Source organism: Tenebrio molitor, chromosome 1 (assembly GCF_963966145.1).
Source record: "Tenebrio molitor chromosome 1, icTenMoli1.1, whole genome shotgun sequence".
In the NCBI taxonomy this organism is placed as follows: Eukaryota; Metazoa; Arthropoda; class Insecta; order Coleoptera; family Tenebrionidae; genus Tenebrio; species Tenebrio molitor.
The window spans coordinates 29,557,717-29,582,521 of NC_091046.1; the positions used below are offsets into that span (position 1 = coordinate 29,557,717).

At 34.9% G+C, this 24,805-nt stretch overlaps 3 long non-coding RNA genes across 10 annotated transcripts in view; 2 read left to right on the top strand and 1 right to left on the bottom strand.

Moving 5' to 3' along the window:
* Nucleotides 1–24,805, bottom strand: part of LOC138122666 (uncharacterized) — a 326,257-nt gene that overhangs the window by 239,332 nt on the left and 62,120 nt on the right. The window lies entirely within an intron of this gene.
* On the top strand, nt 383–24,519 carry LOC138122613 (uncharacterized). 8 transcript variants are annotated; one of them, XR_011156564.1, is made up of 5 exons: nt 383–3,608; nt 3,672–4,026; nt 4,087–5,430; nt 10,378–10,566; nt 12,791–13,838. It is a non-coding gene; the product is annotated as an uncharacterized lncRNA (long non-coding RNA). The 8 variants fall into 8 exon arrangements; XR_011156559.1 differs by having other exon boundaries at nt 4,090–5,430; XR_011156557.1 differs by having other exon boundaries at nt 384–3,608; nt 3,672–3,818; nt 3,879–5,430.
* Nucleotides 21,869–22,917, top strand: LOC138122652 (uncharacterized). Its single transcript, XR_011156575.1, has 2 exons — nt 21,869–22,189; nt 22,314–22,917. It is a non-coding gene; the product is annotated as an uncharacterized lncRNA (long non-coding RNA).

Consider the following 24,805-nt stretch of genomic DNA (forward strand, 5'->3'; position numbering starts at 1 on the left):
TGTATAATATATGACTATTGGGATACATACCGTACGAGCAAAAAATATGCCATCCAAGATAGCTATGACACAGTCCATAAAGCGCTTGTGCACTGTAAGTTGCAGGGAAAAAGTGCAATACCTATAACTGTTTATTTAAATAACCCATTTCAGGATTCCACAAATGGATGACGAATTCCTTAATGAAAGACACGGCACTTTCTTTTTCATAGCTATCCTTGATGGTATTTTTTTTGCTCTTACGGTAGAATGTTTTTAAATGTTGCCGCATTTAGTGTAACAAATAGACAATAGAATTTTGGGGCATCCAGTATACAGACAAAGAATAATAATAATAATAATAATTTTATTCAGAAAATACACAGGTGTTTAACTTCGTCCATAAAAATACTAATTTTTGTTAACTACTTATAAAGTTAAATGTTTACTAATGCTAAAAAATTCATTGTAATCATATAATGAGTTGTTTATTAGAAAAATTTTAACAATCGCTAAAAATACTTTGGTTGGCTGCTATCTTACTGTTCTCTCGATGGCGTTATAAAATTTAGGTGATAGATACTCAAAGTGCTTTATGGATTTTGTAAGTCTGTGACATGGTAAGTATAAGTTTGTTTTGTGACGGGTATCATGCTGATAAACATCCTGTGCCCTATCAACAGACGACCTCTTTTGCACTACATATTCTAGACACCTATACACGTACAATGAAGACAGAGAGAGTATCTTCAGTTGTATGAACAGCGGTTTGCAGGAATCCCTTTTCTTTGCCCTGGCTAGTAACCGGATCACTTTCTTTTGGAGTCGAAAAAGTCGTTGACACCCACTACTATGTCCCCACAGAATGATACCGTAGTTCATGATTGACTGAAAGTGAGCGTAATACACACACTTTAAAGTTTCATTTGACACGATAAATATATTTGTCTGGAGAGTTTATTTGCAACTTCACTTATGTGTTCATTCCATGTTAATTTTGAATCGACGCCCAGAAACTTTTCATGATTAGTCGCATCGTTGCATGTGAAGGATTTCAACGTGAAATGTAGTTGTGCAGTTTTTTCTTCATTTAATGTCATTTTATTCATTAAGAACCACTGTTTTGCTTCACTGTAACTTTGCTGAGATTGAGTCTCTACAGCGGCAGGATTGGAATTTACAGATACCAAGGTGGTATCATCTGCATAAAGATATGGAGTTGCTGTTGTTATGTTTGATTCAAAGTCGTTTGCATAAATGATGAATAGTAGAGGGCCCAGTATTGACCCCTGTGGAACTCCGATATTAAGCATAACACTGCCAGAGGTCTGGGAGTTGTAGAATACTTCTTGTGAGCGGTCATGTAGGTAATTACTGATGAGCTGTAAAGCTCGACTTCTTACACCATAATGTTGAAGTTTCTCTAAAAGTATTTCATGATTTGTGCAAACGAATTCTTTGGACAAATCTAGAAATGTAGCCGATAAAATGCTTCCATCTTCATATGTTTGTATTATCCTGTTGACTATTTCCAGTAGAGCTGTTATGGTGGATCTACTTTTTCTGTATCCATATTGTCTGTCAGAGAAGAAACCCTGTTTATCGAAATAATCTGTTAATCTAATTTTAATTGCTAATTCGAAGATTTTTGACAATGCAGGTACAATTGCTATTGGCCTATAGTTCTGCACTTCTTCCTTATTTCCTTTTTTGAAAAGTGGCACGATTTTACTTTTCTTCAGTTGCTCGGGAAAATGCCCTTCCTCAAAACACAAATTGATTATAATGTGTAATGGATAAGAGATGAAATCGATACTTATCTTCAGAACCTTACTAGATATATCATAGATGTCTTTGGTGTTAGAGTTTGTCAGTTGTAGTATTAAACTATGCACTTCTTGTGGAGTGGTTGGTCTTAGGAAAAAAGAATTTTTATTTGATGTGATAAATTTCTTTAGATATGTCATTTTCATCCGAGAATCTTTCAGCTATGTGCTTAACTGACTCGCCAAAAAATTGTTGAAAACTATCTGCTGTCAGATACGGCACAGTTTCAGGGTAGTTTACTGCATTTAAGCTTTTAACTATTTTCCATATCGTGAAGATTTGTTGTTGGAATTTTCTATTAAATTGCTGTAGTAGTTTTTCTTTGCCTGGTTGATGCTTGCTTTATATGCAATCCTGAGTTTGTTATACAGATTTTTAGTTTGTGGCGAACCTGTACATTTTCTAACGGCATCTAACGCTTCAAGTACGTTTCGTTTTCTTTCAAGTTCTTTACCAAACCACAACTGATTTTCAGTATTATTATTAATTTTTTGCCACTTTTTAGGGCAACATTGGTAAAAAATTTTTAGAAAATTTTCGAAAAACCACTCAAATTTTTCTTTCGCTGTATGCAGACTATTCACAAACTCCCAGTCCACCCTATCGAGGTTTTCGCAGAAATTTTTAATGTTATTGTTTGTCATTTGTCTTGTCCAAGTTACACTATCCACTTTGATTTTTTCAATGTATTGCATGTCGAGAAAAATCGCATAGTAATCGGAAAGATGAGGATCTAAGACATCTACGTCCACTTTGTTGTAAATGCTGGTGATTATGTTGTCTATGCATGATGAAGATGTCGAACATACTCGCGTATTGTCCTTGACATTGAGATGTAAAGCATAACTATTAAGTAAGTCTATGAAGGAATTCTTCTTTGCGTTGTCTTTGTTGGTGTCAATATTGAAATCGCCCGTAATGATAACATTTTTATTTTTATTTTTAGCCAATAGTTCGCACACCGCGGTGAAAATTGTTATGAAGTCCTCGAAATTTCCAAGAGGGGATCTATATACGGTAACAATCTACTTCTTTTGATAATTTGTTAATGTCTTGTCTTGGTACAGATTTAATTCCTTTTTTTAAAAGGATTAATACACCACCATGTTTTGTATGAGGTCTACAGTAACTAGAGGCAATATAGTATATTAAGTATAAAGAACGGTAATGACAATGTACGGATCGAAGACAATTGTTTGGAGGAGGAGCTTGCGACGACTCCAATATTGTCTGAGATCCGTACATTGTCATTAACGTTCGTCATGCTTATGAGATTTTTTGCGCGATTGAATATTTATTACAAAACATTCCTAACTAGAATGCAATGCGATACGACGCCCTTCACATCGTGTTGCCACAATGTCGATTTTTGTATCGCGTTTCTAAGGCAATCTGCAAACAACTACCGCCATTGCAGTTTTTGTGCGCAAATATCGCCAGTTGTGTTGAAAAACAAGCAGTAAAATGAGTGATATTAGTGATTCCGAAAACGAAGTGGATATTGTAGAAGAAACTTTGAATGTGGGGTGCGTCACAAATAAAGAATTTTTGAAACTAACGACCTCAACGTGTAATTATGAAGACAAGGAAAATTTGGGGTATGAAAATTTTGATAATACTACTAATGTCGCGGCAAGTTCGCTAATATTATTTCATTATAGTGGCAAGGAATGCCGACCACAAGAGCCGTGTGAGTTTCCCGAAAGTGCTAACATCTTGTCTTCAACTTCTGTCTACATAAATCAAGAATTTTCGAAACCAGCGAACTCAATATGTATTCAAGAAGACAAGAAAAATCCGGGGTATGAACATTTTGACAATTCTAATGTCACGGCAAGTCTGTTACTAAAATTATTTCATTGCAGCGCCAGCGGCAAGGTAGGCCGACTACAAGAGCCGTGTGAGTTTCCAGATAGTGCTAACATCTTGTCTTCAACTTCCGTCTACATAAATGAAGAATTTTCGAAACCAACGATCTCAATGTATAATCAAGAAGACAAGGAAAATGCGGGGTATGAAAATTTTGACAATGCCAATGTCGCGGCAAGTTTGCTAATGCTATTTCGTTGCAGCAGCAAGGAAAGCTGACTACAAGAGCCGTGTGAGTTTCCAGAAAGTGCTAACATCTTGTCTTCAACTTCTGTCTACATAAATGAAGAATTATTTTCGAAACCAACAACCTCAATGTGTATCTAATCAAGAAGACAAGGAAAATGCGGGGTATGAAAATTTTGACAATGCCAATGTCGCGGCAAGTTTGCTAATGCTATTTCGTTGCAGCAGCAAGGAAAGCTGACTACAAGAGCCGTGTGAGTTTCCAGAAAGTGCTAACATCTTGTCTTCAACTTCTGTCTACATAAATGAAGAATTATTTTCGAAACCAACAACCTCAATGTGTATCTAATCAAGAAGACAAGGAAAATGCGGGGTATGAAAATTTTGACAATGCCAATGTCGCGGCAAGTTTGCTAATGCTTTTTCATTGCAGCGCCAAGGAAAGCCGACTACAAGAGCTTTATGAGTTTCCAGAAAGTGCCCCCACATCTTGGCTTCAACTTCTGTCTACATAAAAATTATTATAATAATCGATTAATTTTGAATAAACTTTACTTACCGTTCTAGAACACCAAAAATTACTTACCATCGAGTTTATCGTTAGCAACGAGTAAACAGAGCTTACCATCTTGGAAACAGACGTGGTAAACAACCAAATAGAGTACAATCGCGCAAAAAAAAAATTGTCTATATTTGTATACACGAGTTCATCGGGTTTAAGCCAATGTTCATTTACCGTAATAATATCAATATTATTGTTATCTCTAAGAAATAAAATTAATTCGTTACATTTGTTTTTCAAGCATTGAATATTTATGTGCATTAACCTTGAACTTGGATGTTTTGTGGAGGCTTCTCTAAAAAAAATTTTTGTTTCTTGAATATGTATCTACTGCAACCTCTGTAGGCCAGAAAGATGGATCATTCAGCTCTTCTTTGAATTTGAACGGAGCTCTGACTTTAAAACACCGAAAAGTGCTATTTGTTGTAGGTATTTTTTCGCAGCTGAACTTGGTGTTTGGCATCTCCTTTTGCAAATATTGGAGGACAATTTCTTCGGTGGTATTTGGCGATGTTTTGGAAATAAAAAGCCATACTATTTTATCTGCTCCCTTAAAATCGTTGTTTTCGATGGATTTCTGACCTATCACGGTTTGTTTTCGGTGATGGTTTTTCTTGTTGTGCAAGTGGTCTGTTTCACCGGTAATTTGCGGCTCCTTGTTACTGTTGAACGTATTTTTTTCGTTCGTTGTCATCAAGTTTTTTTGGGTGTTATTGACTAGTTTCTTTTTGTTCTTTTGTCCCGAATCACCGCTATCTCTCTCTTAGATTTCTTTTGTTGGTTTTTTAACTGCCTGCGAGTATGTTGTTTTGTTTAGACTCACTTGATTATTTTAACTGGAATTTATCGATTCATCATCCGGAGACTGATTTTCTTCATCTTTTTTCTGGTTGTAATTTGTCAGTCATGACATTGGAGTCATTGAAAGACTACGTAAAGTGATGCAAGGTTTGCAATGTGAAATTACGGATCTTTCCTAGATTTGCATAATTCAAGGGAAATTTAGAGTAAGTACTAAATTGTGTCCGCTTAATAAATAATTGTGGGGACGTGTGTACGTACACACGCGGCCACCCAAATGTGCACGATAGCTGGCGCAGTCTCAATTTTTACCTAGATTAAAACGGGACCTGTCCAGTGGCGTTTGTGATGAATGCATTTTTTATGACAAATGTATGCTTTGTTTAAAATAATCAAGATTCTAAAATTAGTCTTGAAGAAATATAATACCTATGTAACATATTTAATGTGAAAAAAAATCGTGCACTTTTGGGTGGCCGCGTGTGTACATGAATACATAGGTGCAATAGTGTCGAAATGTACAGGATGACTACGAAAATTGAAGTCACTTTTCTTCATATTGCCAAGAGATGTCGCTGTTTTTACAAAAAATTTGAGGTTCAAAAAAATATATTTCATTAAATGGCAACATCGAATGCGTAATTTCGTGCAATTGTCACTATTTTTACAATTGTCAGTGTTACTGCCAATCTAATTTCCATATTGTGGCAGCGAATAAGAATCATAAAATGGTATTATCCTGCTAAAGAAGGTCGCTCTGCTAGAACAGCAGCTGTAAAGGCTGCCTTACACCAAGGCAACAATTGGCAACATGTTGCCTGCAACATTTTTTATTAATGTTGCCGGTCATTACTAAAAAATGTTGCAGGCAACATGTTGCCAATTGTTGCCTTGGTGTAAGGCCGCCTTAAGAGTGCGAGAATCATTAGCTTCCAATATATCCTAATCGGCTACAACCAACATTTTTTGAAAGGATATTTACGTAAAAAAAACAATGTTGCCCGCAATTCCATTTAATTTCATGGCCTACTAAATCTGAACTGCGCTGCGCTATTACGGCCGTAACAAACTAGCTGAATGATTGATTCGGCTAACCTCAAAAAATCTACCCTTAACTAGCGCCATCTCTTTAAAGATATTAAACTACAAATCAACTAAATTGCCACAATAATTTAAATTTCCTTGAATTTCATCAAGGTTGAAGTACTAACATGGAAAAATAGTGCGTTGCATGTGGAGAAAATAACAACAGTTATTTTCAAATTCCCAGCAACCTCCAAACCAAATCCAAAATTGATAAAATTATAAAAAAAAAACTAAATGATACATTTCACTGTAATACATGTTTCTTCTTTATTATCTACAGCAACTCCAGGACCCTTGTTACGATTAGTTTGGCTTCAAGACCGTGGGGTCTGTAAATTTGTGGGGCTTTTAAAAGACTTGGCTAATATTGCCACACAAGTTTTATTATATTTAATTCCAAAAAATCCTTGTCAACCACTGGTTACTACTTTGCATCCACATTTAATACAGAATTCCATATTTACCTGTGATAAACACAAAGATAAAATTTGTAAAGTTATTATCCAATTAGTAATGAAACCAATTTTAAACATTTGTTTATAAAAAAAAACAGATTACATAAAAACGAAATCCATTCAGAATAAACTCACAAGTAGGAAGGTTCTAAAATTATAAACTTACGAGAAAGGTATTGTCTTCCTGCAGATAGATAGTTTTACTTTTAATTTTTCTACTGTGCTCTATCCATTTTCAGATTTTGCAATTCCATTTTATATATAAATATTTTGTTTCATAATTTGATTATTGTAATTATTAGGTATTCTTACGTTCATGAAACGTATTCGTGAAAATTTATTTCGCGTCAAAATGACAAAATAGAAACTGTTAACCTAACAAAATAAACACGTTACGTGATTGTGATTGGATAATTTCAATTCAAATTACATTTTTCTTTTCTATTTCGCTAACAGATGGAGTTGGTTAAGGGTGAATTTTTTGAGGTTAGCGGAATCAATTGCTCCATTGAAAATCCGAGCTTTGTTACGGCCGTAATAAGCGCAGCGCAGTTCAGATTCAGTAGGCCATGTTAATTTTTTCTTGTAGTTCCATCTTTTGGACAAATGTGGAAAAGTGAATCCAATTTTCGTAGCCAGTCTGTATTCTATCTGAATCAGAGAGTGGGTATAATAATTTGATAAATCCCAAATCCCAGTCAACATAAGATAAAACGTTTATACAATCTGAAATCGAAATACATCACAATATTAAAACCCTAGGATCTTTAAACCAATTGTGAAAATCACGTGCATTCAGTTTTAGCATATAGGTACTTCTGCATGAGGGCAGAAATGCCATGTACAGTTCAATTACAAGTTGAGTATGCCACTGATATCACGTTAGGAAGAATAATAAGATTATCGAATGCAACGTAAAAAAATTGCAAAATTTTTTGTTATGGCGGCGGGTGCTAGTACCGCGTGCAGATTAGTTACTTTTAGTGCTACCTTCGGCTATTAGGTATTTGCTTGTAATTTTGCGTCTCAGTGTGTCATTTTCTTGGAAAATTATAACAATAGTGAAAAATGACCGATATTGCCATATGGGCTCGAAGCACCCTTCATTAGGGAAGTGCAGATGGTGTTGCCTTAAGGGCACAAGCTTTGTATCGCGCGTCGTGTTTCGCATTCGCAAACATTTCTGGCTGTTGTACAGCGTCTACGGGAAAATGGTATTTGTCGACCGAGAAGTGTGGACAGGAAAGAGCCAAGAGCGTACGCCATAGGTGTTAGACCTCGAACCCCCAATTCTAGAAACTGTGGAAGAAAACCCGTACCTGTACCCAGCACTCGTAGCTCGTGAATTTCAAGTTTCACAGTTTGTGGTATGCCGCACTCTTAAACAGCAAAAATTAGGTACACCCCTATATTGTTCAGCTGGTGCAAGCATTGCAACCAAATGATTACATTCGCCGGCAAGAGTTTTGTGAGTGGGCGATTCAAAAGTACGTCGACCAACCTGATTTTTTGCACATATTCTTGTTTACCGATGAAGCGAGATTTACACGTAACGGGCTTTTTAATAGCTAACACCCATATTCAGCAGCATAAATCCAGGACGATACAAAAGTTTTGCAAGGGTTTGGGACAATCTACATCGAAGGGCACAAGCGTGTATTAGAAATCACGGCCGACATTTTCAATACTACTACTTTACTTTATTTTACCCTACGGGCTTTAAAGGATTCCTATACTTTACAGTTCTAAATAAACTTACAATTCCAAAATCATTCTTTTTTCTTTTTTAAATTAACCTACATTTTCTTTTATTCCCCACCCCTCTCCTTCTCTATCCTTTCCCTCCTCTTCCATACCTCTTTCATCCATCCTATCTCTCTTCCGTCTTCGTTCAGTATTTCTCCCCGTTCCTTTTCCTCCCTTTCTCTCATTTCACCGCATCCTCTCCACATGTGCTCGATCGTCTCTCTCTCCTCACGGCACATCCTGCACATTCTTTCCTCCTCCTCCATCCAGTACTTATTTTCTCTCTCTTCGTTCCCACATCTAAATCTCGCCATCATTTTCCTTTCTTTCGTGCTCTCTCTCCCCAGATACAGACATTTTCAATAATTTTTCTAATTTTAAGTACGTTACTGTTTAGTTATGGTTTTTCCTTTGATTTTTCTTTTTACTTGGTTTTCACTCATAGTATTCTTACACATCTTTGTGGCTCTGTGTATTTAAGTCTTTTTCGGCTATTTCATTCATAGTAAGGTTTTGTCACTCTCTTTTTTTAAAGCGTTTTTGCGGCTATTCATGTTTCGATTTATTAGAGCTTTCAGAAGCGTTTCGTTCGAGATGGAATTAAGTTAAATTGGACTTTATGAATTTCAAAATTTTAACATGTTTAACCACATTTTTGGTTTATTCATTTATTGAAGATACTATGGTTTACATATTGTGATTGTAAGAGAATTTTAAAAACGCAACAGAAAGACTATACCTCTTCCACCCCAAACATGTGGCTCATAAATTATGTTCTGAAAGGTCCTTGACTCGGGGGTGATTTTTAAGAGTTCGACAGGCGAGACAGGGACAGGGACAGTGTGGGCTTGGCAGCTGAAACCGACGGGCTGTCCAAGGTACGAGTACGAGAGTGACGGCAGGTGAATAATTGTGGCCCGGAAGTGGTGTAGTGAATTAGGCTAGCGATAGCCGGTAATAGAGATACAGTTACCAGGTGTGTCGGTAACTTGGTGATAGCAGGTTGGGCAACCTGGGCTATAGATCAGTACCTCAATGCGTAAAACCTCGAGCAGATACCATGGTATAATTCCTGAGCACCGGATGTCCGGGTGAGGCATCTTTGGCTCATGAGACGGCACGGCCGTTGACTGGGCGCGTCCGTAGAGACGGCCGGTGGTGACAACCAAATGTAACAGATCATACGTTGCGGATTGTAAGGTTATGAGGTCAGCCCGGTCCCCAGGTACTGAGGGGACAGTGTAAAGTATGGAAGGGAGCTATCGCGCTCTCACGCTGGCATTGGCGGCCTTCTTCTGTGGAGGCTGCGGGCGGGCTGTGCACCCCAAACTGCACACGGGGCTGTTACAGGTACTACCAGACCATCCAACGCAAACCAGGAACGTAGGTAGCGCTCTGAAGACGACGCCCGTGGTTCGAGCCCCTCATCATGACAGAAGCTAGGGGGAAGAATCCCCCGGGTGAGTCACTGTATGACCTTGATTCGCGACAGAGCAAACCCGAGTCCGGACCCGTGCTTTACCGTTTGAATGACTGAATGAGGTGGAGGTGAGTCCGACTGTAGATTATCGTACGACTGTAGCTGAGATTGTCTAATTTAATGTGTATCGATGAGTCTGATCGATTAATTATCAAATATTGAGGGATAACGCCCTTGGGCAAAAACCAAGTCTTACATGATGCATTTCAATTTCACCCTGTACATTGTATGTACATCCATACAATAACCGAACAGGTGTCAACAAAACTACTGTATTTGTAAAATATACCTATACAGTAAAAAACTGCCGAACGATATAAAAAGAATTCCGTGCTTACTCGAGATATATCAAATATAAAATATTTTCATGGCATGTTTGTTTTTAGGTCGTAACATAAGTAGATGTGGCCCCTACTCGCATCTATTTGTGGGTTCCGGTGAAGTAGAGATTCCAATTCACCAAGCCCCCTAATCTTTGCCCACTGTTGTTAAACGTTATCTACACCTTTGCATCTGATAATTCTGTGTACATTTCATCTCCAAAAGCAGAAAACTGAATTCACATCAGGAAACGGGTATGTTTCTATAATTATTTTGCAATATTTTCTGATTTGCATAAATCAGTCTATGATTGAAACATTCTTAAGCCACATAAAACTTAAGTTAGTCAAGATATTGACAAAATCAACATCGAACAGTATTGGAAATCCCTCTTGAAAGGTCACAGAACTCATAAATTATAAATACAGTGAATATACTAAAGAGTAAATCCCACCAGTCCACGGGACAGACATTCACATTCACATATGTGTATATGAACAAAAAAGACAGATTTTTGTTTTCGTTTTAAAAACCTTAAATATGTGTTAAATAATATGTATGTATGTGTTAAAATGTGTAATAATATATTGAATCAATATTATCATATTTAAAGTAGGTTCTGCTGTAATTTTTATTAGTTTGAAAAGCTAGTTTTTAGTTTTCAACCTTACTAAGAAGGCGTGTTGCTGTTTAATTAACTCAGAACGTTCATGAGAATAACCAAATGCGGTTACAATGGAAATAACGATGTTTGACAAATAATTAGATACACCAAATTTGGCAGTAATTAATGCAGATATCATGAATACGTTTTAGGATTAATGTCCGTCTTACGCCACTAAAAATTGGGTAGCGGATTTTAGAAGTGGAAGAATGAAAGGTCAGAGATAAAAATGTTTCGGTGTTTTTTCCAAAAAATATATACATGTACGTGTCGTAACTTTGGACGATCGACGAACTGGGCTAAAACATTTATAGCAAATACTTTGAACATTCCATGAAAATACGAGTACTTATGTCTTCGACACAGTTCATAATGATTTGGGTATAAAAAAATTACCTGCTAGGTGGATCTCCAATTTTTAAACGCTGACTTAAAAACTGTTGCTTTTAACTTTCAGGATCATATTCACAAAGTTGATCATTACTATTGTGTTTATCAATACACCTATGTCGGTAAAATTAGGATTTGTTATTAAATGTAATAAATGGATTTAACTTAACATCTTAACAATAGATTTATTCTGCCATCTACGGGGAGTGTAGTAGCTCAAATAAAAGTGAAGTTATTTTACAATGTGAACGTCCGTGTAATTTTTGTGCCACTCCTAAAGAGGCTGCAAGGGCAACGGTTATAAACCCCCGTCTACATTATTTGGTTATTTCATTTGTGATATAAAATAACAACAAAGCAACGGAAACATTTTGGTTCCCCTGTCCAAATACATTTATTTTTCAGAAGTAGGTATGTTTCTAGAGGTAAAAGCAAAATAAATTTAATTACCTAAAACAAGGTTAAATTGTGGCAGAAGTATACTATTCGTCATTATTAATTAACAGTAACCTTCATGAAATAATTCTTAAAAACGTCGTGGTCAAAATTTCCAAACACACAATGACTCTGTTCATAAGTCCATCGTTGCGTGGGAAAAAATAATGAATTAAGCTCTTATCGACTAGTCAATTTATGAAAATTTGAACCTTGAAATCTTGAACTAAGTAGCTACTAAATAAATACCGACTTATTCTTTAATTTCTACAGAATTTTGCATAAACAATTATTAAATTACCGTGCATTCCAAAAAAAAATCTAGTAAATTATGTTTCAGTTGGCAGCCTTAATTTAAATATTACTATTGTCAAGGAAACAAATTTAAATCTTCTATTCCCTAATAGAGAAACTTGATGGTTATCAAATGCAGCCATATTTAAACTTGACCTACCAACTGAACCATGATAGTAATGGCTTAATCCATTTTTTTTTTCGATCACATCGTAGTAAAAATCAACTTTACAGACTGTCCCAAAATATTATGAACATCTATTGGGTGATTCAAAATGATTGTGGATAAGTATGGCAACTATGTACGAAAATTTATGTGGCAACTGTGTGGATGGGGTAGAGTTGTCATTCGTATGACATTTCATAAGCGTGCATTTGATTTTTTGTATATCATTGCACATTGATTTGGCAATTTTCAAAATTGCGCGACTATGAACTGTCAAAGAAATGTCAACTCTATCCTACCCACACAGTTGCCACATGAATTTTCGTACATAATTGCCATACTTATCCACAATCATTTTGAATCACCCTATACATAAGAAAAACATGGGCAAAATCGTTTCTTTTAGGGCTATACGTGAATTTATTAGGTCCTTATATAGCCTATTCACAACCATTTAATTTGGTGTATAAATAATAAATTAAAATCCACCGATAAATAAGGGAGTTATGGACTCGTCTTTTTTTTTTAGGGACATCTGTATAAAAAAAAAAACAGAACCACAAAAGTCGATAAAAATCACAAACCAGGATAGAAATTATATTTATGTGAATTATAAAGAAGACCTTAAAATGCCAGAGGTAACAGAAATTAAGATAAATCCGGAAGCGCCCTTATAAATTGTTATGTTAATTATTATGTTATGTTATTCTTATTGTTATGTTAATTCTGGTTGTAAAATTTAAAGAAAACAATCTTAAATAAATTATGATTGATGATTGGCTCTATTGTCTATAAATAAGTACTGTTATTGAATCATGCAAAATTAAAACTTTAAGAAATGTTTTTCTGTGAGATATTTTGATGAAGAACTAAAGTAACTTTCTTCCATGACTTAATAATTCTTTATGTTTTTTGGGATATTAAAAAAGTTGTACTTTAACTCCTACATTTTGATGGTAATATTGGCTTGTATCGCTTGCTTTCTGGAACATGGTCTATAAATTTTTTGACCCATTTGTGTATAAGGAAACTTGTTTCGAAATTTGAGATCATCAAGCTTCTCTCTCTATTTTACGTTTAATAGCCATTGAATGACTAAACATTTCCAAAATCGATCAGAAACTAGTAACGATATCATGAAGAATTTTTATTCAAATGTGGAACTCATGTTTTCATTTTTAAGTGGTGCGTAAAGAAGTTGTTAACGACTACATGTAGTTAGATTGGTTAATCCACTAATTTGCATATTACTCGATTGGTATCCATGATTTTTAAAACTGTCCATTTATTCAAATACGATATCAAATAAATTGCACATTTATAATTATTTGTACAGTTAGGGACACGGAATTTCGGGCATCATTTTTCTGTCACTTCAAAAAATTGCGATGTAAATCACTCTTTATTGTCAACGTGACATCCAAAGTCAAATTTCGAAATCTATTTTCTATTCACGTCGATCGCATGTGAACATTAAGGTTAATAATGTAAGCCGTATTTTACATTTTTTGACAGTATATTGACAGTGATGCCCGAAATTCCGTGTCTAGAACTGTACAACTACATACTGGGTGCCCCAAAATTCGCGGAACAACGTAGTAGTACGTTGTTAAGTAGTCATTAAGAGATCAGGTAAAAATGTTTAAAAAAATCAATTTTCTTTTTTGTAGAAGATGTAGACCTATTCGTTACACTAAATGTGGCAACATTTAAAAACATTCTATGCATCCCAATAGTCTGCAAATATTTCATTTGTGTTGTATCCTTGGAAATGAGAGGGAAAAATCAAAGCCGTGTTGCCGTACGCTATTTGAGGTAAAACGAACATAAAATTACTACTTGGAAATGCTGGAAATAATCGTTCAAAATTATTAGGCCACTGGCTAGTAAAAGATAAATAGTCAAAATCTTTTTTATTATTTAAAATAAATGAGATCAAAGCTGCACCTTTTGGGCCCCCATATCTTCAAATCTAAGAGGTATAGAATTTTTTAATTATTTTTCTCGTTATTTTCTAACATGAATTGGCATTCCCTCATTGAGTTGTTCCGCGAATTTTGGGGCACCCACTATAGTCTTTGCCAAAACCAAATAACTACCAACACTGCGTTCTACCCAGAAAATTAACCGGCAACGTTGTGTACTTAGATTTGATTGGTCTAGCATCCTAGTAATATCGAAATTGCCATTATACATTTAGTGTAATTTTGTTTTCACCAACCGAATTCAACAGGTGGTGGTTATTTGGGTTTGGCACGGCCTATAGTTATGAAAGTCATACTTTTTTTCATGAATCTGCAGTTTGATTAACGAGGGTATAACCCGAGAGAGACTTTCATAACGTGTTGTACACGCTATTTTTTGCACATCGTTGTAAATTGAGAAATTTGGCCTAAAAGGATTTATAAAATTTATTTAGGTATGCTTTGACAATCATCTCCAAGGAGATGGAATAAAATGATGCAAAAAAGGACTACTTTCACTACGATTTTTCGTTTAAAAAAGTGCTACTTTCATTACGATATGCAAAAATAGTTATTTTTGTTACAAGTACCTAAAACATTGTTTTTGCGGACGAATCGTTGCTGTTTCCGGACGAGGCGACAGCCGAGTCTGGAATAGCAGATGAGTCCGCAAAAACGTTTTAGGTACGTGTGACAAACAAAATTTTTTGGTAATAGCTCTCCAAACCTTTCACAAGACTTTTTCATTACGAAATTTCTATTGCGATCACGGTAAAGTTGTTCAAAAAAGAGCAACCGTAAATAAAAACTTATAGCCATAGCAACAAGTTTGTTTTGTTGATTTATTAATTCTGTCATTTAAAAAATACCAAAAAAGTTTTAAAATGCTTCAAAATCCTGAAGATATTTCTAAAAAGGCAAGACATTGAACTGGGTTTACTTCCAGCAAAATCGCGTTCCATATATTATAAAGAATATGATACATTTAACCGCTGGAAAGACAATAACGGGGTAGTGCTTGTAAACGAAGAAAAAGTGAGTAATTTTTAAATACTTTGAGACTAAAACCTTCTTTACTTGCTCATGTAATAATACAGGGTTATTTACGAGTAATAATGGGCCCGACAGAATAAAAAATCCAACCCACACTACATTTCCGAAAAAAGCTGGCTACTGAAATTAAAATGTCCGGCTTTTTTTGAACATGTATTGTGGGTTGCATTTTTTATTCTGTGGAGCTCATTATCACTCGTGAATACCCCTATATACATACTATTTTATTGTCATGGTAATTTTTCGGGAATGAATTCCGCAAAAGACTCATTTTACGGATTCAAATGAATCCGTAAAATGGCAATTTTGGAGAGCGTGTACCAAAAATAATATTTTATTAAAATAAAAAATTTAAAAATTTTGAAAACGAACAATGGTGGATTATTAAGGCCACAGAAAGACAAATGAACATCAAGTTATTACGTATAACAAAAAGATATAAACAATTTGAAATTTATGCTATTTCGTAGTTAGTTTCATTTTAAACGTGTTTAAAATCAAAACATAACTTCAATTAATTTTGTTAGGAAGTAAGTAGAAAAGAAAATTTTGTAACAATTAAGAAAGAACGCATCTCAATCAAGAGATTCAATTTGATGACAATTTCATATTTGTCTAATTTGAAGTCTCTGATAACAATTGTGATAGTCCTCATTTCGTAAATGCCTTGTTTTTGAGAAACTGTTGGAGTTCACTTGCATCTTGATAACACCCAATAGCGGTCTGCGGAGTGTTGCGAATTTTTTTTAATATGTTTATATTCTACTCTGTCGTAGTTAATGAAACGTTAAAATATTCTTCAATTTTATTTGAAACATTGGAAAGAACGGACCAAAACAAAAACCCACTTTGTTAGAGTCGAGTGAGTGGCTCCACGGCCATGAATCAGCTCACAGCTTTTTATACAGTGTGTTATTGAAATGAGTTAGGAAAATTTAAACGGTGATAGAACTCATCAAAACAAATTACTTTTCTATTTACCATTTTTTCGAAAACTCAAATTTATGTTCGAATTTATTTTCACCGTATTCCGTGTCATCGAGTCGATTATGGATGGGACGGTGAAAGAACAACGGCTTTGTACGAAAAACGTTAACGTAAAAAAGTAAATACGGGAAAAACCCAGGCGGATAGGTCTTGCAAAAACTTATTGACACAATTTAGTAACGTCCTTCACCTGCATGCGGCCGTGTTTACAATTTATTAGAAAGTGAATTTCCCGTAATTATCGTTAAAAATGGTGCAGTACACTAATCCGGAGTTAACAGACATGGTGCTCATCTACGGGGAAGCTTTATCAAATGCTGATGCAACCAGGTGTTGGTACATGAAGAGTTTTCCCGGTCGCCAAGTTCTCTGTCCACGTACCTTTGTGAATGTTGTCCAGCATTTAAGGGATTATAGGACTTTTAGTCCTGTCCTGTCCTGTTGACGAAGACCCGAATGTTAGTTGCCGACGACTTGCATTACGAATTGACGTTTCCAGTTTTACAATTTGAAGAACGCTGCACGAATAGGGATTACATCTTTATCATCTTCAACGCGTCCAACACTTAAAATCAGAACATCCACCACGTCGAATTGCATTTTGTCAATGGCTTCTTCAATAGGTCGTAATTGACCAGTTTTATCGCCAGATCGGTCACCGGACTTAAACCCTTGTGACTTTTTTTATGGGGCCATTTAAAACAGATTGTGTATGAGACTCCAGTTGACACCGAGGCAATTCGATCAAATTCTGACATGTTGATGACTGATGAGGACTCAAGCGTCTGTGGCTCGAAGGGCACACAAGAGCGTGCACCGATTACGGAGGGCGTCATTTCGAACATTTAATTTAAAGGTTAGTGCCCTTGATCAAGTTTGGTGCGTAACTTCACTTACTACGAATCAAGGCCATCTGAATCAAAAAGCTACGCTTATAAGGCCGTTTCAATTTTCGATTTTTCCATATAAACTTTGTTTCTGTGACATTTCGAGCGGCAGAACCTTTTTGCGCTCCATCTACCGATTTCGAACGCAATTGATTGAGACTTTTTCCACTTTTTCTTTGAGGTTAAGTGCTTAAAACGTCAATTAAAACATGAATGCAATAAAATATCTAAGATCCGAGCTTTTTTTGGACACATTCACGGCCTCCTAGATTCATAAGAGACTCGTCTCTTATCCGGCCTGCCGCATTCGTAGTTCTAAGCATTATTTTTGTTTTATAGGGTGCGCCACAATACGGGGCTTATGTGCTGTACTGGTTGCCTGCCTTGCAGGAAATTATTGTTTTATAGACGTGTTATCAACATTTTTCATCAGTTTTAATGCACACATCCATCTGACACTTTTTCAAAATCTCAAATCAAAAAGATTTTTTATGAACGGTAAATTTAATTTCAACAATTTTCTTTTTTTATTATTTTTTTTATTTGTCTGTGAGTGCAAGTTACAAAAATTTACAATGACAGGAAGTTCTAATTTTTAAATAAGTGTCTCACTCACATTTTACAATGAACAGGACCATGAATTAGTGGATTTCCCGAAAAATATGAGGCTAAGATATTCTTCAAAACAAAATTTATATTTTCCTTTGGAATGCTTGGTAGAATTTCTACTATTGAAATTATTGTCAATTGTAGTTTGCGAACGAGAAATTTGAATTTTAGCTTCTTCACTTGCAATGGGTTTAGGGTAGATTGTAAAGATTATAATAATGAAGATTTACAATAGTGGTAAGTTTATCCACCTGCTAGTTCCTAAAAAGGGATGCCGAATATCGGTAAAATGCAGATTGTTTGTCCCCCCTGGAATGAACTGCTCATAGTCGTACATCTTCATTATTATCTAAATGTTTAATCTACCCAAAACCCATTGCAAGTGAAGAACCTAAAATTCCAATTTCTCATTCCCAAACTATACTAGACCCACAAATTGATCATTGGGGTAACTTAGCCTTCCTCTATCTTAGTAATACATTAATTCCAATAAAGGGATTTTCTTTTTCGAATTTGGATCTCGTAAATGTGACAAGCAATAATCACATCCATGGATTGCCTCCGTTATTTTCATAATTAAGTAGCCACATAAAAAAGCCGTTGCCGCCGTCTCAATTTGAAAATTGGTATGTACTTGGCAAATAAGTAATTGGAGACAATTTTTCTAGTTTTTCCAGAGAACTATCTTGCAAGGTGACTGAAACATTTACATTGGTCCTTAAATTTTGGAATCTTGGTAAAATTTTACTATTTGCTTATTCTGCGGCACTCATGATATTACCAGTATGATCTCTCAGTCCTATCTTCCATGCCGCATTTAAAGTGATATCATTGGGTAGATTATGATAAGAAATGTTGACTTTATGTTATGAACTAATACAACATTTTTTCTTTGTTTGTGGCATTTTTTAAAGTTTCGACTGCACTTAGTTTTTGAAATTGACAATTTATTATATAAAATCACGGCTTCCTAGATTAGAAAGAGACTTTTGTCTCTTATACGGCTGCGTGAGTTCATGAAATGTCTGTTTTTTCTAGCTTTTTCTATACTAACTCCCTCTATTGATCCGTTTTGTAAATTTTTGCAAATTCGCGGTAGTAATTTAAACATCACAGGAGTCGGGTGTTAAAAAGAATTGATGACACGAATGACAAAATATTGTCACCAACACTTTAATTGTCACTGTTTCATTCTGCGTGTTTCATTGACAAATATTTTTCTCGTAAACTGCTAGAATATGTCTGAAATAAGGAAATGTTGTGTAAATAATTGCAATTCACATAATTTGAACAATATTTCGTATCATGGCTTTCCCGCAAATTTGAGTTTGAATTTAAAATGGAAACAAACATTGATTAATTATACTGGTAAGGTGTAATTATCCTCATATACAAGTATAGATATTAACATTGTTGCACTGATATATGTTTAGATATTCCCAATTTAAAGGAATATTCACTCGTATGTAGTGAGCACTTTAAGCCTAATGATTTTCATTCGACCACAAAGCGGCGAATGTTAGTTACAGGAGCGATACCTTCTATATTTAAGGTATATTTATCATCATAATAAAACCAAATTTTATGTTAATACAATTTTAGTCTTCAAATGATGATATGAACATAGCAACTAATATTTTGGAAAACTTTGGATGTTCTTGTGAAATCGGTACTCAAACGACAATCAAGTCTAACACTATAAAAGACTTGTTCTATACAAAATTGTGTTTGGCACAGAAATTGAAGCGGTTGCAAATTCGCTACAACAGACTCAAAGAACGAGTAAGAGTAAGAGTGGAAAAAGACAAAAATAATTCAGAGTGGAAATGTATGCAAACAATTAAAACTGATGCCGCTAATATGAATCCCCGAGCCATATTTATTTTGGACCAAATTAAGAATTATAGCAAGAAGGTTCCAAGATGGTCAGAATTAACCATTCGCCAGTGCATTGCGTGGAGATATTCTTCCCCAAAAGGATACGAGTTTCCAAGAAATCTGCTTTTTAAACTACCCTGCAAATCAACATTAAGTAAATACTTTGGTACAGGAAATGATAACTTAATCAAACACAGACTAATGTGTGAAATTAAAACCTTGAGAGCTTCTGAAAAAGTTTGTTCTTTGGTGGTTGACGATATGGCTGTCAGAGAAAGCATATCTTATTCGAAAGCAGAGGACCGTATATTCGGTTTAGAAACAATAAATCAGTCCCAGGATAAAATTGGAGCTAAGCCAGTTATCGCTAATCAGCTTCTTTGTTATGTAATATATGGATTGTCAACAAAATACATAATACCCGCAAGCTACTTTTTTCATAGGCAATTGACTGGGAAGGATTTATATAAACTAACGTTGGAAGTGTTGAAGATGCTTAGTGAGTGCGGGTTTTTTGTTATTAGAATTGTAGGGGATAATCACAAATCCCACGTTGCACTGTTTAAGCATTTTGGAAATGGCACACTGGAAAATGTAGTCCCGCATCCATACAATCCCGGACTTAAGTTTTTTTTGAGTTTTGACTATTGCCACCTAGTCAAAAACGCACGGAATTTGTTTTTAGATCATGACATGGCTTCGTCTGATGGACAAATTTCGGCAAATTATTTAAGAGAACTCTCAGATATTCAAGAAGGTCTAATAACAAAGCCTGTCAGATATTTAACCAAAAAACATCTCTATCCATCCAATTTTGAAAAGATGAAAGTATATTTAGCCGTGCAAATATTTTCACCACGGGTTACTGCATCATTAGTATACCTTGCTGACCATGGTGGCGAAGAGTTGGCTCATTTTAAGGATTGCACTGCAACTGTGAAATATATGGAAACTATCTATAAATTTTTCCAGCTGCACGACGTTAGCAATAAAACCCAACATATCCATCAGAGAGATACTAATACTGCTCCCTATAACAACATTAACGGTGCTCGACTATCATGGTTAAATGGAGAATTTATCCAATATATTAATGATATACAGTCCAGTTCAGAAAATCTCGGCATTAAAGGATTAAGCAAAGAAACAGCTGAAGCATTAATTTTTACTGCAAGAAGCACAAGTTTATGTATTAAATATTTAATTGGCGATCTTGATTTTTTCTACGTTTTGACAAGAAGTTTTAGTTCGGATCCGGTGGAATCATTATTTGCAAACGTCAGACTTCATGGTGGTTGTAATGATTTAACAGATTGCAGAACAGCTGAATATGCTCTCAGACAAATTTTAAGAAGTGGTCTGATAAAAACTATAAATAATAGTAACGCAATGAATGGAGTTGAATACACCAGCAATGTAAAGCTTGACGTTAATTCTGACTATAATGATAGTCATGAAATTGCCATAATTCTAAATGACGAAATAGTAGAAGATTTAGAAAATTTAACTACATTTAGATGTGATGTCAGTTCACGTGATATAGAATCAGCAGCTACAGCATTTCTATGTGGATATCTAATTATGAAAGTTCAAGAATCTGTGAATTGTGATTTATGTTTATCCCTCTTACGAAGCTCCTCTCTTGAAAAAACAAATGCCTTGTTGGAACTTATTTACAATCAAGATCGTGGAAGACTAAATTACCCCAATGAAAAATTTGTAGCTTTAATAATATATGCCATTCAAATTATGGTAAAAATTCTGCCTAATCTTCCAACCAACAAGGTCGACTTCATTTTAAAGAATGTATTTGTAATAACCCAATTTTTCAATGCGAGTGTCATTTTAAGTTGGTATGTAACATTATAGTAGCCAAATTAGTGCCTGCAGTATTAAAAAATTATTGTAATTTAGAATCACAAAAAATTAAGAAAATCAATATTAATACTAAAAAAAGAAAATTATTAAAATTAAAATAATCATCCTATTAATTAGGTTTTTTTTTACAATACATTGTTTCAATATGCAAAAACGGCGTTTTTTATTTGGTTTCACATTGCACTGTAACTGACTGTAACATAATTGATTATTGTTAAATTGAATAGTAGGCAACCAAATATGCAATGTATTGTGTCGCCCTCACAAAAACAGAAATAAGGCCTCGTACTAAAAACTCACGCGGCCGTTAAGAGACAAAAGTCTCTTATTAATCTAGGAGGCCGTGTATAAAATGTCATTATTCATACGTATTTTTAGTTGCATATACTAATATATGGGTCACATTAAAGCCGCTAGATGGACATACTATACGGGGAATTTTGAAAAACAGACATTTATCGAATGCGACAGGCCGGATAAGAGACGAGTCTCTTATTAATCTAGGAGGCCGTGGACTTTTTCCACTTTTTCTTTGAGGTTAAGTGCTTAAAACGTCAATTAAAACATGAATGCAATAAAATATCTAAGATCCGAGCTTTTTTTGGACACATTCTGGGCTAGCAAAATACTAATAAATTAGAATTGCAAAAAATCATGAAATCATAACACAAGGTAGGTTAGAACAATTTATAACTTTAACATTTTTCTGCAAAGGAGTTTGTTCTGGATTGCACATTTCTTCTTTAATAAATCTGTTTTTTCTTGACAAATATGTATTATCTAAAACTGGTTTCAGCGTTGCAGTTATTATCAGCTCGCAGATCTGATTTTTATGTACCAGACAAGATGAAAGTATTGGATTTTCTAGCAAATGAGGGCCCATTAGGTATCTCAACCATTTGGTGGAATATACTGCGCAGAAATACTATTTACTTGAATTGATTTGGATGTCATTGGAACAGTTGGAATGATGAAAGACTCTACAGGATTTTGGGGTACAGGAATTTCAACCGGAGTTTCAGTGGGAAAAGCCTAAAAAACAAAAACACTAATAAGATGATAGTAATTAATACCTGGAGGTTCCTGATTAGGACTTTGAAAAGTAATAAGTAATTAATCGAAAAATGAGAAGAGGAAGCTCATTTTGTTTTCTCATATGTCATGGTTGACTTCGCTTCTATGTATATTTCATGTAGCAATAAACACCACAAGTCTTTTTTAATTATAGATACTTACAAAAATAGAAGGACAAGGAACAGCATCTTTACATAAGCGTCGTCTTTTAGGGGTTGTAATGTAATTATAGAGACTTGTTGAAAATGCTGCTCACAAATTTCTGAGTAATCCGTAATTTTTGTAGTCTTTTATATTACAAATACAAATTAAAAGGTTGTGCTTATCATTGTCTCCATAAATTTGTTTACCGCAAAATGTTTCAAAAGCTTCGAACCATTTTTGTCTTTGTTTCATATTGCTGCGAATTTCAAATAAGCGAACATCTTTTGCCCCACAAATGAAACACGCTTTTACCATTTCATGTAAAATAGAAGGGTAATATTTTAAATTGCCGCCAATATTGTAGCTTTGATTCGTTGATAGGCCACCGAGGGCGCGCAATAAGGTTCTGTCTTCTTTTGTTTTATGGCCACTCTGCAGAAACAATTATTATGTACATTGAAACGGCCTTATAAGCGTAGTTTTTTGATTCAGATGGCCTTGCTACGAATAAAGAATTGGTTTTTACTTGACTAGCTAAGTTTTTATCTTCTTTCGCTTTTCATGTTACGCGGGGAGACATTGCCGGGTACTAGAATTTACGATCAAACTAATTAAAATTTTATGTGGGTTTAGAAAGATTTTTCGAGAAAATGGTAAATAGAATAGTTCATCTGTAACACACGAGTTTCCTGTAATATGGTTTAGCCCACGTGTTAGGTACAACATTTTATCTAAGGCTGCGAATTATTAATAAAAAAAAATCAATTTTTGGAATAAACGTCAAATTTAACATTTACAAATAGTTATTTACATTAGAGTACGGGATGTGAATTTTCCGGCACGACAACTGGTTTCGGGCACGATGGCGCAGCCGAGTGCCTGATTAGTTGGAGGGCCGGAAAATACGTCCCGTACGACATTTGTATTAGACTTTTCAGCTGACCAAAATATTAAATCTTTTAAAAATCAAGACTAATTTTATTGTAGAATTTGACATCGTCAATAAAGAATCGAATGCTGTGGAATCAATTCCTTGACGACCGTGACCGCTCATTTGTTTTTTTCCTAACAAATTATTTGTCGGCTAAATTTTCACGGTCGTGCTTCAAAATTTGATTTTGGTGTATTAATCGAGTGAAAAAAATGTCTAGTATATAAAATAGAGTGAGTTAAATGTGACACCAGAGGCAGTACAATATTAATAGGTGTTTGTGGTGCCTGTCTCCGAAAGGAGTTATATTCTGTGAAAATGGAAAATGTCAAGAGAAGATATTATATTGATAACTGACACAAAAACCAATATTTGTAGATCGTTTGCCATTACCAATCCAAACTGGGTTGAAACTGTGAAGAAGTATATGGAAGTCAGGTTAAATTGGTATTAATACAATTAAAATTGACAAATATTTGAACCTTGATTGCCCTATGGACACAAGATTGAAGTTCCTAAAATGATTTGTGATGACTGATGGCCTTCCTTCAACATCAAAAACAAAATGTACTGTGTTGCAGCTACAGCTCAAACAATGGCGAGTTGTGTCACAAACTTCGATACAGTGCTTTAATCTACTTGAATTTTTAGCAGTTGCTTCCAATGTAACCATCCAACATTTAGAATTCCATCATCAGTACCGTAAGAGAAGCACCAGTACAACATATTGACATTCAACCCAGAAGTAATAAAGCTGACAGTTACCAAATTGTTTTTGCATTGTTCTCTAAAGTGGAGAATTGTAACAATAATGTTTACAACTGTAATTTTACAAAATAAATTATGTTAATAATGTTGCAAATTATTAAAATGTCTTGTACCTATTTAACCACTACTTCCTGGTGAAAACGAATCATCTTTCTTCAGGTGAATACAAGATTTTGGGGTTAGAAAGTTTTGTATATTTTTATTTTCCAGTTGCACTTTAGCACTAACAGCCAGTACTGGATAAAGTAGGTACACAAAACCATATATCAACTTCTGTTTAGTTTTATTGTGCAATTTTGCAGGTATTTTGAAATACCTGACAATTGTCAAACTTTTTGACATATACAGCTGCCAACCCAATAGGTTGTATT